Raw genomic sequence first — 12,535 nt, forward strand, 5'->3', positions numbered from 1 at the left:
GGAGCTACTTTCGACATAACAAGTTTTAGAAAATAGGAATCAAGCAGCAATATACAACAAACCATGGACTGGCATACTAAATCAGTATTTTCTATATTTTATTCTGATTTTGTAGTTTGTTTGTTTTTTTACATGTTGCCTTATTCAATTCAAACTGAGCGACCTCTAAGCTGTAGTTCGATGACGATTTTTGACACTCAATTTCATTCGTATTTTAATACAGATATGTATAAATATTATTGAATTTATGAGGGTCTCTATATAATCCATTTTTTATGCTCAACGCCCATATGAAATATTGAAACTTTTAACGGAATATTGTTATGTGGATGCATGGCTGCTCTCTATACCAAAGTATCTTGTTGTGGCCTGCAATAATAAGCGTAAGCGACATCTATAGTTAAAAGTAGATTCCTATGAAATTTTTTGTGCGCCATCTGTGTGTGGATTATAGCTACTGCTCGTTTGTATGTGGTGTTAGTTTGTTACAGAACCGAAATATGTCAACAGAGAATAACCTGAGAAATGTCGAAAAAGACGTTGCGCACAAATTCGCTTTCAAGAGTTGAGACTTGCGGAGTGAGTAAATACTGTTTATAGTTGTTTTTTATTACAAATTATTGCATATAAAATTCAAATTATTGCCAATGTAGATAAATTTAACTAAGGAGAAGATAAATGTAAAGATGTCGTCAGCGTGTATTAAATATTGGATCGCTGCAAATTTTCTGATTTTCATCATTTGCAGACACAGCATTTATGCGTTTAGAGTGTGAAGTGAATTTGAATTTGAATTTGTTTATGTGACATCTGCTAATAAGATGCGTTAAAAGTGCTAAAATTGTAACTTGTGTTATAAATGCAGTTTGTGTGTGAATTTCTAATGTCAAACACGTAAAGCTGACCACTTCGCCTGAGGCCGCGAAGTAAGTGCAAGTTTTACCGCTGTTTATACATATATATATGTATGTAAGCACAAAAGTCGTTGATATACGCGATTCAAGTAGACACAAAAGGCTGCTTATCTTCTATAATATGCCATAGCATTGATATTTCAAGAACATTGGCTTTTCCCGCTTGCAGAAACAACAACGCGTAGCCTGCGCTGCTCTGGCACTATTGGTGTTATTTATTACTGCTTAATGCCGATTTAAAGCCATTTTTATGCTTAAATCATTGTTCCTTGATAAATAGCAGTCAAACGGCGACTAACTCACGCGTCAGCCAGCTAGCCAACTTATCCGCCTGACTAGCGACTTGTCAGGATGCAAGCTGCCAGCTTGCCAGCAAGTTCGACAAGCGTCAGCGTGTCTGTTTGAATTATGATGGAGCGCGCAAATATTCCAGAAGCAAATATTTGCAGGAAAACTAACTGTAAATACAGACAAACATACAAACACACAAACATATATCAAAGACGGTTGAAGTATGTACTTGCCGCAGTTATCACTGGGAGAAACTGCCAACACACAAACTTACTTGCTTCTATTTTGATGTACATATCTATATGTGAACGTTTGTGTATATATATATGTATATGTGTTTATATGTACATATATCAACATTTTGAGTTCCAGTCAGTGTGCTCATGGCTGCACTCAGGCTCAAGTCTATATCTTCCATGTATGTACTTATGTTCGTATGTACGATTGCAGGTTGTCTTATAGCGGAAATCGGTTGCATATCATGTACGCGCTGAGTCGCCTGTATGTATATTTATGGGCCAGCTTGGCAAAAATGTCAGTCGCAAGCTCGATAATGTGTTCTTCTGCACTACAAGGGTACGCACTATACTCCAAGTGGGCGCTGAATGACTTTTATGTCAACGGAAGCTGACAGCATACATCGACACTCCTGCTATGTATGTATGTATGCTTGTATGTACATACAGAGATTTATTTGACTTATATTGAAAGTGCTCAGAAGTGTGGGGTACAAAACCCTGCAGTAAATCGGACTATCAGTGCAGGAAGCGAGTTGATAACAGACTTCATCTCTATGGAACTTAAAATTGTGTTATATCGAAAGTAGGAGTGGCTGTAGTCCGATGTCAACAATTTCCCCACTGTAAGTGGGAGGGCAGGAGTGCAAGGCGAGAAGAAAAACATTCGGCTGTCGGTTGCAGCTTCTCGGCATCGAATCTTCTTTGTGTTTGCTGACATGCGTTTTTTGCTGCACAGCGGCGGATGTGTATCTTGGCTGCAACAAGACAATGGTTTGAGTCGATGTTAGGACCTCGGAGTGTAAGCACGTCTGAAATACTCTGAACGTGTCTTCCGTCTATCACAACATGATCGAACTGGTTGGTGGCTTCTCGATCCGGAGCCAGCCAGGTAGCTTGATGGATTTTCTATGTTGGAATCTAATGCAACAGATAACCATATTTTGTACTCCGACGAAGTCGATCAGCCTCAACTCATTTGGGAATTGTTCCTCGTGAATGCTGAATTTACCAAGCTCTCTTAGAGAACATATTTGGTCAGATCGTCCTTCTCTTCCGCCGGGACATGTGCGCAAATCATCGATTGTGGCTAGACTTTCGTTGTCGGCGACGGAGTCTCTCTTCCATAACGAATCCCAAATCGAATTTGCGCAACTTTATTAATGTTTCAAGGACCCACTCGCCTTAAGCGTTGCCCCATACATCGCATTTCTTGGACGGCAGTGATGTCAGCCTTTACTCGACGACGGACGGGATGTTTCGTCTTCTCACTTTAGTTCGCCTTCAAACGGATCTTCTTAGGCTACCCAGAGGATACTTGGTCTAAGACCGGAAGTCGTGAGCTGCTTGAGCCATATGTAAAAAAATCTTTTCTGGCCTCCCAAGTGAATGGCGCTCAGAGGACGTTCCTCACTTGCGTGAACTTCTACACATGGTGCATAGAAGATATATACATTTTAGAGAACAGGGTCAAGACTACCGTTTAAAGCTTTTCAAACTAGTACAACTGCAATCTCCAAGTAACAGTTTTGTGTCCCAATTTCAGCTTAGCACCATCCTTTTATAGGTCTTCAATTAATGGCGTTTTGTGGACGTAGCAATGGCCAAGGAACTTATGTACCAAGTTTCAACAAGATATCTTAATTTTTTATATATGTAACCAGTTACTTAACCAGTAGTTGCTATAACAGTTGTCCCAGTTCTTACTGCTGGGTGCTATATTTTTGTATATAATAAATTTATATCTATATATAATCATATACGTATGCTCATTACTGAAGTTTAGCTGACGTATCTACACCTCAATTGCATTGTAACACTGTTTTTGTAAAAGCTCTCAATCTCATCCGCTTCCCGCGCTCAATACCCCGGAAATATGTTACACATGGACTGTTGAAGTCAATTTAGACAGGGTTGGATTTAATCTGGAAAAGACGTGATGGCAAATTTTTATAAAAAAGTCAAAGTTATGAACAAATCACTTTCACATAGAGAGCTTTTGAAATCAAATAGCTGAAGAGGAATTTGAAAATTTTGCAACAAAAAATTTTGTTTTAAAATTTTCAATCCATTAATTGAGATCTTAAATGAAATTTCGGTATTACAGAAGTAAAAATTTTAATTTCAACATCAATCAAACTTTTTTAATGCATTATTTCGAACTCTACCAGCAATTCCGAAAACTTAAAAAAAAAAAAAATATTTTTCGGCCAAGAGCACCCTCTATTATGTATTCAAACATTCATTTGCCGTGGCGTCGATAGCGTGTAATTTATAGCTTAGTTGCGAATTCCCTTAGCACACCAACACATGCAAGATGGCGCATGACATGCGACACCCACACAAAGTCTCCTCGCCATCTCACCGATTTTATTAAAAGCCGGAAGAGTATTCCACCGATCCGCGGCGCTCCCTGACGCACAGCCGACTTACTTGCAGGCGCAGCTACTTGAGCATTCTTTACAGTTATTTGCATTTCATGCAGCTTCGCCGACACACACGTAACTTTCGAGCTCCACTTGGGGCGCCGAACGGCACGTCGGCAGGCAAACTCAAACAGCGCACGAATTCACGGAAGTGCACCGAAACTTTGCAATTTATCTAGGAAAATGTAATTAGGATACATTGGCTGCTTGAAGGCAACACTCCACCGCGCTTGGTAGTACCAGCACCCGTTCGGTCACCTAGGGCTTGCAAACTGGTAGATACTGGGTTGTGAGTGGCGGTTGGGGCGGCATGCGCTGAGGCGCGGCAATTGCGATTTAATTTAATTCAATTTTCAATCTCAACAAATGCGGCGCCGACAACATTAATTTCAAATGCGGCAGCGCGCTTGCCGGACGGACGATCAGGCAGATGTGCAATGCCAGAAATCCACAAATACATATGTATGTTTGTGCATATCGCCCGTATGTACATATATATGTAAATGAAACGACTTTAGTTGCAAAGGTAGCGAGGAATTTGCGTCTGCGGTTGGCGTTCTTGCCTTTCCATATGCATATGTATGTGTTTATGTTTGTAGAGCCGAAAATGCACTTACAATGGCGAAAGCCGAAATTAAAGAGACATTTGTGTGCGCATGAATGTGCACAATACATTCGTGTGTGACTGTATGTGTGAAATAATGAATGAACGAGATGCGGGCCATGTCTGACTGCCTCCTGCCCGGCACGGCTGTCTACCGTCGTGCGTACAGCAGCAGCTATAAAAGCAGTAAATCGCTTCGGCAGTCAGCATGCAACCGGAGCGGCAGTGCGCGCGTTGTCGTCGTCGCACCAGCAAGTCAGAGCGAGTGAGAGCAGATGCGAGCATGAAATCGGTTAAGCACACGCACTCACAGGCGCGTCATACGCGCAAAGTGAAGTGGGCTAAGAGGCACATGAGGAGCAGAGATAGGAAGCAGCAGGCAGCTGGCAACGCAAAGTAAGCGGTGACGACAGCACAACGAGGCGGAGCAAAGTAAACAAACATGGCCGAAAATGTTTGTAGCTCATAATCAACAGACAGAGATGCCGCGTATACACAAGCGCACAAGTACGCGTACTGCGGAGTGAGCTGGGAAGTGCGCGTGTTTGTGTGTGTGGTTTGTGCGATTGTTTGTTAGCATCCGTAAGCGTTGCGTTTGAGGCAGCCTGAGTCACATTTCATTTGCGTTTTGCCATCATGATTTTCATTGACATTGCATCCGTACGCACTGCGTCCACACATCTGCCACTTTCCACTTTTTCGCTCGACGTGCATTTGGCACCTGAAGGCAATGCATTTTTTTGTAATAAAGCAAATAACTAACAATTGAGACACAATTAAAAATAACTAAAGGTTGTTAACGTGTTTGAGCGAGGCCGCTGGTTGCGCGAAAAACTGTAAGGACAAAGCTATTTTTTTATTTATTCTGCAATTATTTGTAGTTTATTTTTATATTTTACTCTATTGTCAGTAGTCATCATAATAGTCAACACTATTATGTGGCAGCAATTCTTTGCTTATTTGTGTGGTCTTTTTAAGGCTAAAACTCTTAAAAAAAAAAATTAATTTTTATTGCATTTGCCCTTTCTTCCGTACAATAAACAAAGTTTTTTGTTACTATAATATTTAAATTGTGGTTACAAACAATTTTTTGGTCCCATTATGGCTAGTAATATCTACTTAGCTTTTATGAAATCATGAAATTTCATATTGCTTAAATTTTGAAATATATTTAGTTCTTTAAAAAAATATTTGGATTGGTTTGTATGTGTACTACGTATGTGTGTACATACATATGTATGTATGTATATAAAACTTGTGAATGATTATGGATAAATCATTTAAAACATTGAAAAATAGCGTCCTGCCGAAATAATGCTTTGGTTCAAGTTTGAATGCTCAATTTTCAAGCTACAAAAAAATAAACAACATATTTTTCTAAAATGACTTACATCGCGTCACCTAAAATGATGATCAAATAAAATAACGCAACATCACTTTTCGTAAGTTTATAAGTGTAGAAAAATCGAACAATAAATACCACTCATTTAAAACAAAATCTGCGTTTTGGTTATATAATGGTTCTATATTGGATATATTGGACTGTGGATGATAAAAAGTTTATAATACATATACATAAGTGCATATGTATATTGATGTAGTGAATCGTATCACGGCGATATATAGACCAGGGTGGATAATTTTTGAAAACAAATAAAATCATAACATAACGAAACTCATTGGAAATGAAGGATAAGAAAAAGAAAGATGAAAAGGTTTATAACTTTTGTATACAAACTTTTTATGCCCTTGCAACCTATTGCTACAGAGTTTAGTAGTTTTGTACACCCAACAGTTATATACATATATCACTTAAAGCGAGGTAGATATAGGGTTATGCATGTATAAATAATCAGAGTGCTGAGGCGAGTTGAAATCTGGGTGTGCATTCGCCAGTTGGTGCAAGGTATAACTTGAGTAAAAATTAAGATATATTGAGGAACTTGAGAGCGGTTATCTCCTTGGCGAAAAAAATTATAACATCGTAGATAGGCGTAATCGGATTACTGCCACATGGGATGACAGTGTGGGGTATAAATATTTCAAAAAATGGGTGCGTCTCCACTCAATATATACATATGTATATGTGTTTCTCTCTCCAACTGCCCAAAGAACAACTTTGAGTTGCCAACCTTGTCCAATACCGCAAACGAGTCACGTGCCTATTAGGACTTCTACTTCTGAAGCTACCAAAATAATGAAAGATCTTTGCCCAAAAATGTCACCAGGACACCATAATATTACCCCAAAAATGCTAATTGAATACATTATACCAAATGTTGCCGTAGAAGTGCTCTCTTTGATCTTCAATGCAATTCTTAATTTCGGACACTATCTTAATTCGTGGAAAAAGTCGCAGATTATCTTGATAGACAAACCTGGGAAAGACTTAACACAGCCGTCTTCATACAGACCAATCAGAGTCTACCTTGTCTTTCTAAAATATTTGAAAAATTGTTACTATCAAAGATGACTCCTGTCCTTCACGAAAATAATATAATACCAAAGCACCAATTCGGGTTTCGTGAAAAACACAGCACGATAGAGCAGAACGAAATAAGAAAAGCATTTGAGCACAGAGAGTACTGTTCAGCTATATTTCTAGGCGTCGCTCAGGAGTTTGATAAGCTATGGCAGGTATTTTATATGTGCTTAAAAAAATTCTACCTTTACAATTGTATAAAACATTGGAGTCTTATTTAAAAAATATAAAATTTATGGTAAAAGTTCGAGATTCCATTTCTGATAAACGAAAGATAATATCTGGGCTGGTGTACCGCAGGGCAGTGTTTTAGGCCCAAAATTAGCTATCATATATACAGCAGATCTTCCAACAGCTAATAATGTATTAACTTCAACTTTTGCGGATGACACAGCTATTGTGAGCCGTAACAAATGCCACATAATAAGTATTAAGAATATATAATTTCTTTCTCGAAACTTATTAAAAGTGGAATTATCAAAAGAAAGGTGCGTTCCAAAGTAAACAGGACTTAAAAAAAAACAGAACAAATGGGTTTTTTCGGCAAAATTAATTTATTTTATTCGAAATAGTCTACTTCTTCTATACAGCTTTTTGCACGATCCAAAGGCATGTCGAATGACCGATTTAGCTCGTTGGCCGATATGGCCATCAGTATGCCGGTGTAAACCTTTTCAATGACCTCTACGTCTGCACAACGCTTTCCTTTCATGGGCAAATTCATTTTTCCGAAAAGGAAGAAGTCGCACGGTGTCATATCAAGTTAAAATGTGATTTTTGGTCAAATAATCGTCCTTGGCATGTTGGATTCTGAGCAATTTTTGGTCGTCAATCAATTTGTGCGGAACAAACCGTGCACACACCTTTCGAAAGCCCATATGTTCGCTTAAAATGAGATAAATCGGTGTTTTGTAGATGTTCAATTCCATTTCCATAAATTTCAAAGTTGATTTCGGCTGATTTTTTGAAGAATTCACGCAAAGTTTCGATCATGAATTTTGACTGGTCCACATGTTGATCGTCATTTACGTCTTCACGACCACTTCGAAAACGTTGAAACCACTCGTGCACTCTGCCAAGGATAGGTAATCATCGCCATAAACTTGTTTCTGTTCACCAATTGAAACGTTTCGGTAAAAGTTTTACCAATTTTAAAACAAAATTTAATGTTGGCTCTTTGTTCGAAACTCATTTTCATACCGATAACTCAAACAAACTGAAACTCAAAAACTTAAATTCATGAAATTCTCACTGGACAATCGACAAAAATAGCAGATTCTAATGCACAAGTCGACATGTAGATGGCGCCACCAGAGGGCGCTATATTCAAAAAGTCCTGTTTACTTTGGAACGCACCTTGTATTTGCAGAAATTAATATTCGTACTTCTAACAATATAGCAATTGCTAATACAGAATTTTTTCGTAAAATTTTTATAATTACTGAACTTTCATAATCTGATCCCACACTGGTGATACTCGTGGTATAGTATGGCTAAATGGTAAATAGGAATGATATTTCGGCTCCATAGCCATCAGATAATTTAAAAATGAAATCTGATAACACTTTTGCAAGCAAATTGACAATGTTACCATCTCTCAGTTAAATTTTTGTGCCGACAAGTTTATGTCTATTTTTAATATTTATGTCTATTATTTATCATTTCTAAATAGCTTTATTTCACAGATTCCCATTCTAGATGATATGTTAATAATGTTCATTCCTGGCTCATATCCGACGAGTTGCTAGACGCAATTATATACTTTCAGCCTCATTCGAAGACTTCCTGCGTCTATAAATGGAATATACGAAATACATATCTTTACGAACAGTATGGAAGAGATTGCCAAAATTGATATATAGGAATTACTAAGGACTTTCTGATGAAATATTTCATATAATTCCGCAAATACATACATATGTATATGTATATAGTTGAACATAAGAAGAATATTTTGTTAAAAAATGTCTAGCACAGGACAGAGTTTTACCTGTGATAGAATACCCTTGACAAATACGAAAAATTCCTTAATACATACTTAAATTACTTAATACTACTTCTTGAGAAGAAGAGGCCTTTTTGCAAAATTTCAAATCGATATCTCAAAAACTGAGGGATCAGTTCGCTTATTTACTGACAGGCAGATGTCATGTTGTATATTTATGTATATATGTATGCATATGTGTATACTTTATAAGGTCTCCGACATTTTCTTCTGGGTGTTAGAAAATTCGTATCAAACATAATACTATAACTACTATACCTGTTCAGGGTATAAGAATCAATTTCATGCGAATAAGCCTTTGAAATTAAATTTAGTCGGTATGTTTGTGTATATAAACTGTAATATTGTATTTAAATAAAAATTTAATTCCTAAACAAACTTCAATACTCTTAACTTCATTTAAACTCGTTTATTTCTTAAAGCCGAGTTGGGGAAATAAAAGCCATGCAGAAGTTCGCATGTAAGTTTTTATACATCTGCACACATATACATTCATACACATATACCTACTTATGTCAGTAAGTAAGAAAATACGACAGCACTTCAGCATTATGTACCTTTCAGTGTGCTGCAGCATTTTTAATTGGTAGAAAGTTTTTCAATTATTAATTTACAAAGACACACAACAAGCGAGCATACAAAAACACTCGGACGCCTTACACTCCCCGCAATGTGAAAGCTATCGCTCATAGTATATATATATGCTCGCATGTACAGTTATAACTGACATATGTATGTGTGTCGGCAACGAGGAGTCGACATCTTTTTTAACTGCACTGAGGACGTCAATTGTCAGATCCGCAAGCGCCTGAGTTGCATTGGACCGGGGTTGGCGCTTTCTCCTGCGTATACCAAATGTACATATGTATGTATATATGTGTTACACTGAGTGAAATGTTGGAATTGATGGCTGAAGTGCGTTGTACTCATTAGGAAAATTTAGTCGGACTGTCGTACAGCGCGCCTGTTGAAAGTAATTCACGTATGCATGCATGCAACTGGCACTTAAGTGCTTACGACACGCTAGCTTGACGATTGCCCTGCCTGATTGCTGTTAGTGTGCTGATAGTGTGCGCAGGTAGTTTGCTAGTTAGCGTTCAGTACTAGTGTTTTGTGCAGTCAGTAGTCGAAGCTTTGCGCCATTGCTCAACATTGGTCGCTGTCATAGATTTTGATGGCAATAGTAATGTCAATAGTTTAATTTGCACTAATGCACGGACACACCGGCTCCTTAAGTCTACACTTACTTAGCCTTTTAACGGAAAAACTTGAAACTATTAAAAATGAACAGTTGGTTGCGTACAAATTTAGTTATTAGTACATTGTAATGGTGCATTATATATGATATGTAGTCATAAATTGCAAATCTGAGATAACCTCAATAGACGTAGAATCAATTTTTATGCACGTGAAACAAGATTTACCCTTTTTTCAAGTTGCATGTTACACCGAAGCTATAATATCTTTCACAAATAGAAAACATTCCCTACAAGAACTTGATTGGTCAGTTATCCAATCTAATTGATTTCAAATTGCTCTATTACCTTGAACAATAACCCATGCTTAATTTCGTAAAGATATCTCTTCAAATAGAACAGCTTTCCATACATGCATTTGGTTCTGATTTATTTTATATAACGGCTAAATGCTATAGTTGTCCGATATGGGTGGTTCCTACAAATGAGCAGCTTCTTTGAGAAAAAAGGTCGTGACCGACAGGATGAACCGACGCAGCTCGTCAATCTGGAGCAATCGAATTTTTAGTAAACAACGCTTTAGAAATTTTTTAGTATTTTAATATATTTATAATATATAACATTATAAAGTAATTATATGTGTATAGTATGACAAGGAGAATTAAAACTATGAAATGCAATTTCTAACTATTGTACAGGTAGGATATGAAGAAGTCTGAGAAAGAAAGCCAATTTGAGCAAACTATTCTGAAGTTTACTATATACGGATATTTCTATTAAGCTGTCAGAACATGTTACAAAAGAGTACAAAAGTTTTGTTTCGAGATAGATATAGAGTTAACGCTAACTACTTGGAAAATTGAAAACTACCACTTTTTTAAGGAACAACACTTATCTAATCGGTAAAAAAATTTAAAATCGTATAAATTATGGTAAGACACCCATGACAGAAAGTAACAGAAAGCTGAGCTTGCGAGGAAAAGTCCGAATTAGTGAGGAAGCCATGAAACAAGATGACATATGCAAAACTTAAAGAAAAAGAGAGAAACCGGAGTCACAAAATGGTGGTAAGATTGGGATTATGTCACATTTTAAGACGAGAATAAATTCAATTTTGGTGATCCTGATAGTTTCAGCTTGTAGGCTGTAGAGTGTGGCGCAACTTTGAAGGGGGTTTGGTAATGGTATAGGGTACCGTTTTGGGCAATCATAAGTTTCCGCTGTGCTTCATTACAACATATGTTTACAAGTACATATACAGAGTTGCTGGACAATATGTTAATGACATTCACAGAAAACAATGTAGAACAGAGTAAACAGATGAAGCAAATTCCCCTGGCTCCAAATATGTGGATTCAAGGGCTTATGGCTGACTTCTTACTTATCTCTTTTACTTAATAAAGGTTTTAAAGTCGGATAAATAATTCCCGTAACCTAGTCGTTAATGTTTAAGGTATTTTAATGTGCTAAAAATGTATTAAATCGGTCGAATTAAGTCAACTTTCATGTACCACATATAATTTGTTTCGTTATTCTGACAGATTTTATGCTGTATATGTTCGTCAGAGATGGAGTTATCTTCATAAAATTACGTGAGAACATGCTCGCGAGTATACTAAAGTTACTTCAAAAGCAATGCAATGTGTTCGGACCTTTTCCTAGTCTCCTTATATGCTATGCATATAGTTATTTTGGACTTTAACATTATGTAGTTTACTGCAGGACACGAAGAAACTTGGTGTAAGCCTTTGATTAAACCTTATATCCAAAATATAATGCACTCTAATCCATATCCATAAGAAGTCAATTAGCGATGAAATATCCAAAAAAGGTGCTTACCGACCAAAAACTACGAAAAGTTGATGATTCAAAGCAGTGTTTGGATACGTTAAAGAGTAATAAATACGAATTTCGCGTCGATATGTGACAAAGAATGAAATATGACTCCAGCAATCGACAGTCCAGTCGACCGCTCCAAAGCGTGGAAAAACGTAACAGACGGATGGCTGCTTTGAAGAAGGAAGTACCATCAATAGAGTCTATCACATAGTGTTATTGGACCGTTTGAAGGACGAAATTAATGAAAACAGACGCATTTGAAAAAAAAAAAAAATAAAGTAGCAATGCACCGTGTCACAAGCCAGTGAAAACTATGGCAAAAATTGCTTCTGTATCCATCGTATTCCCCAGATCTGGTTCCCAGCGATTATTTTCTATTCTCAGATCTCCAAAGAATGTTCGCTAGAAAGAAATTTTCATCGAACGAAGAGGTGTTCGCCGAAAATGTGTGCTATGGTAAATATTAAATTTAGCCAACTTTTTATGTTCCGAATATATTTTGAAAGATTTAGAGAAATCGTTGACTTTTTGGCCCGGAAGTT

Source organism: Bactrocera latifrons, unplaced genomic scaffold, assembly GCF_001853355.1.
Source record: "Bactrocera latifrons isolate USDA-ARS-PBARC rearing strain unplaced genomic scaffold, ASM185335v1 scaffold_144, whole genome shotgun sequence".
NCBI classification, from domain to species: Eukaryota; Metazoa; Arthropoda; class Insecta; order Diptera; family Tephritidae; genus Bactrocera; species Bactrocera latifrons.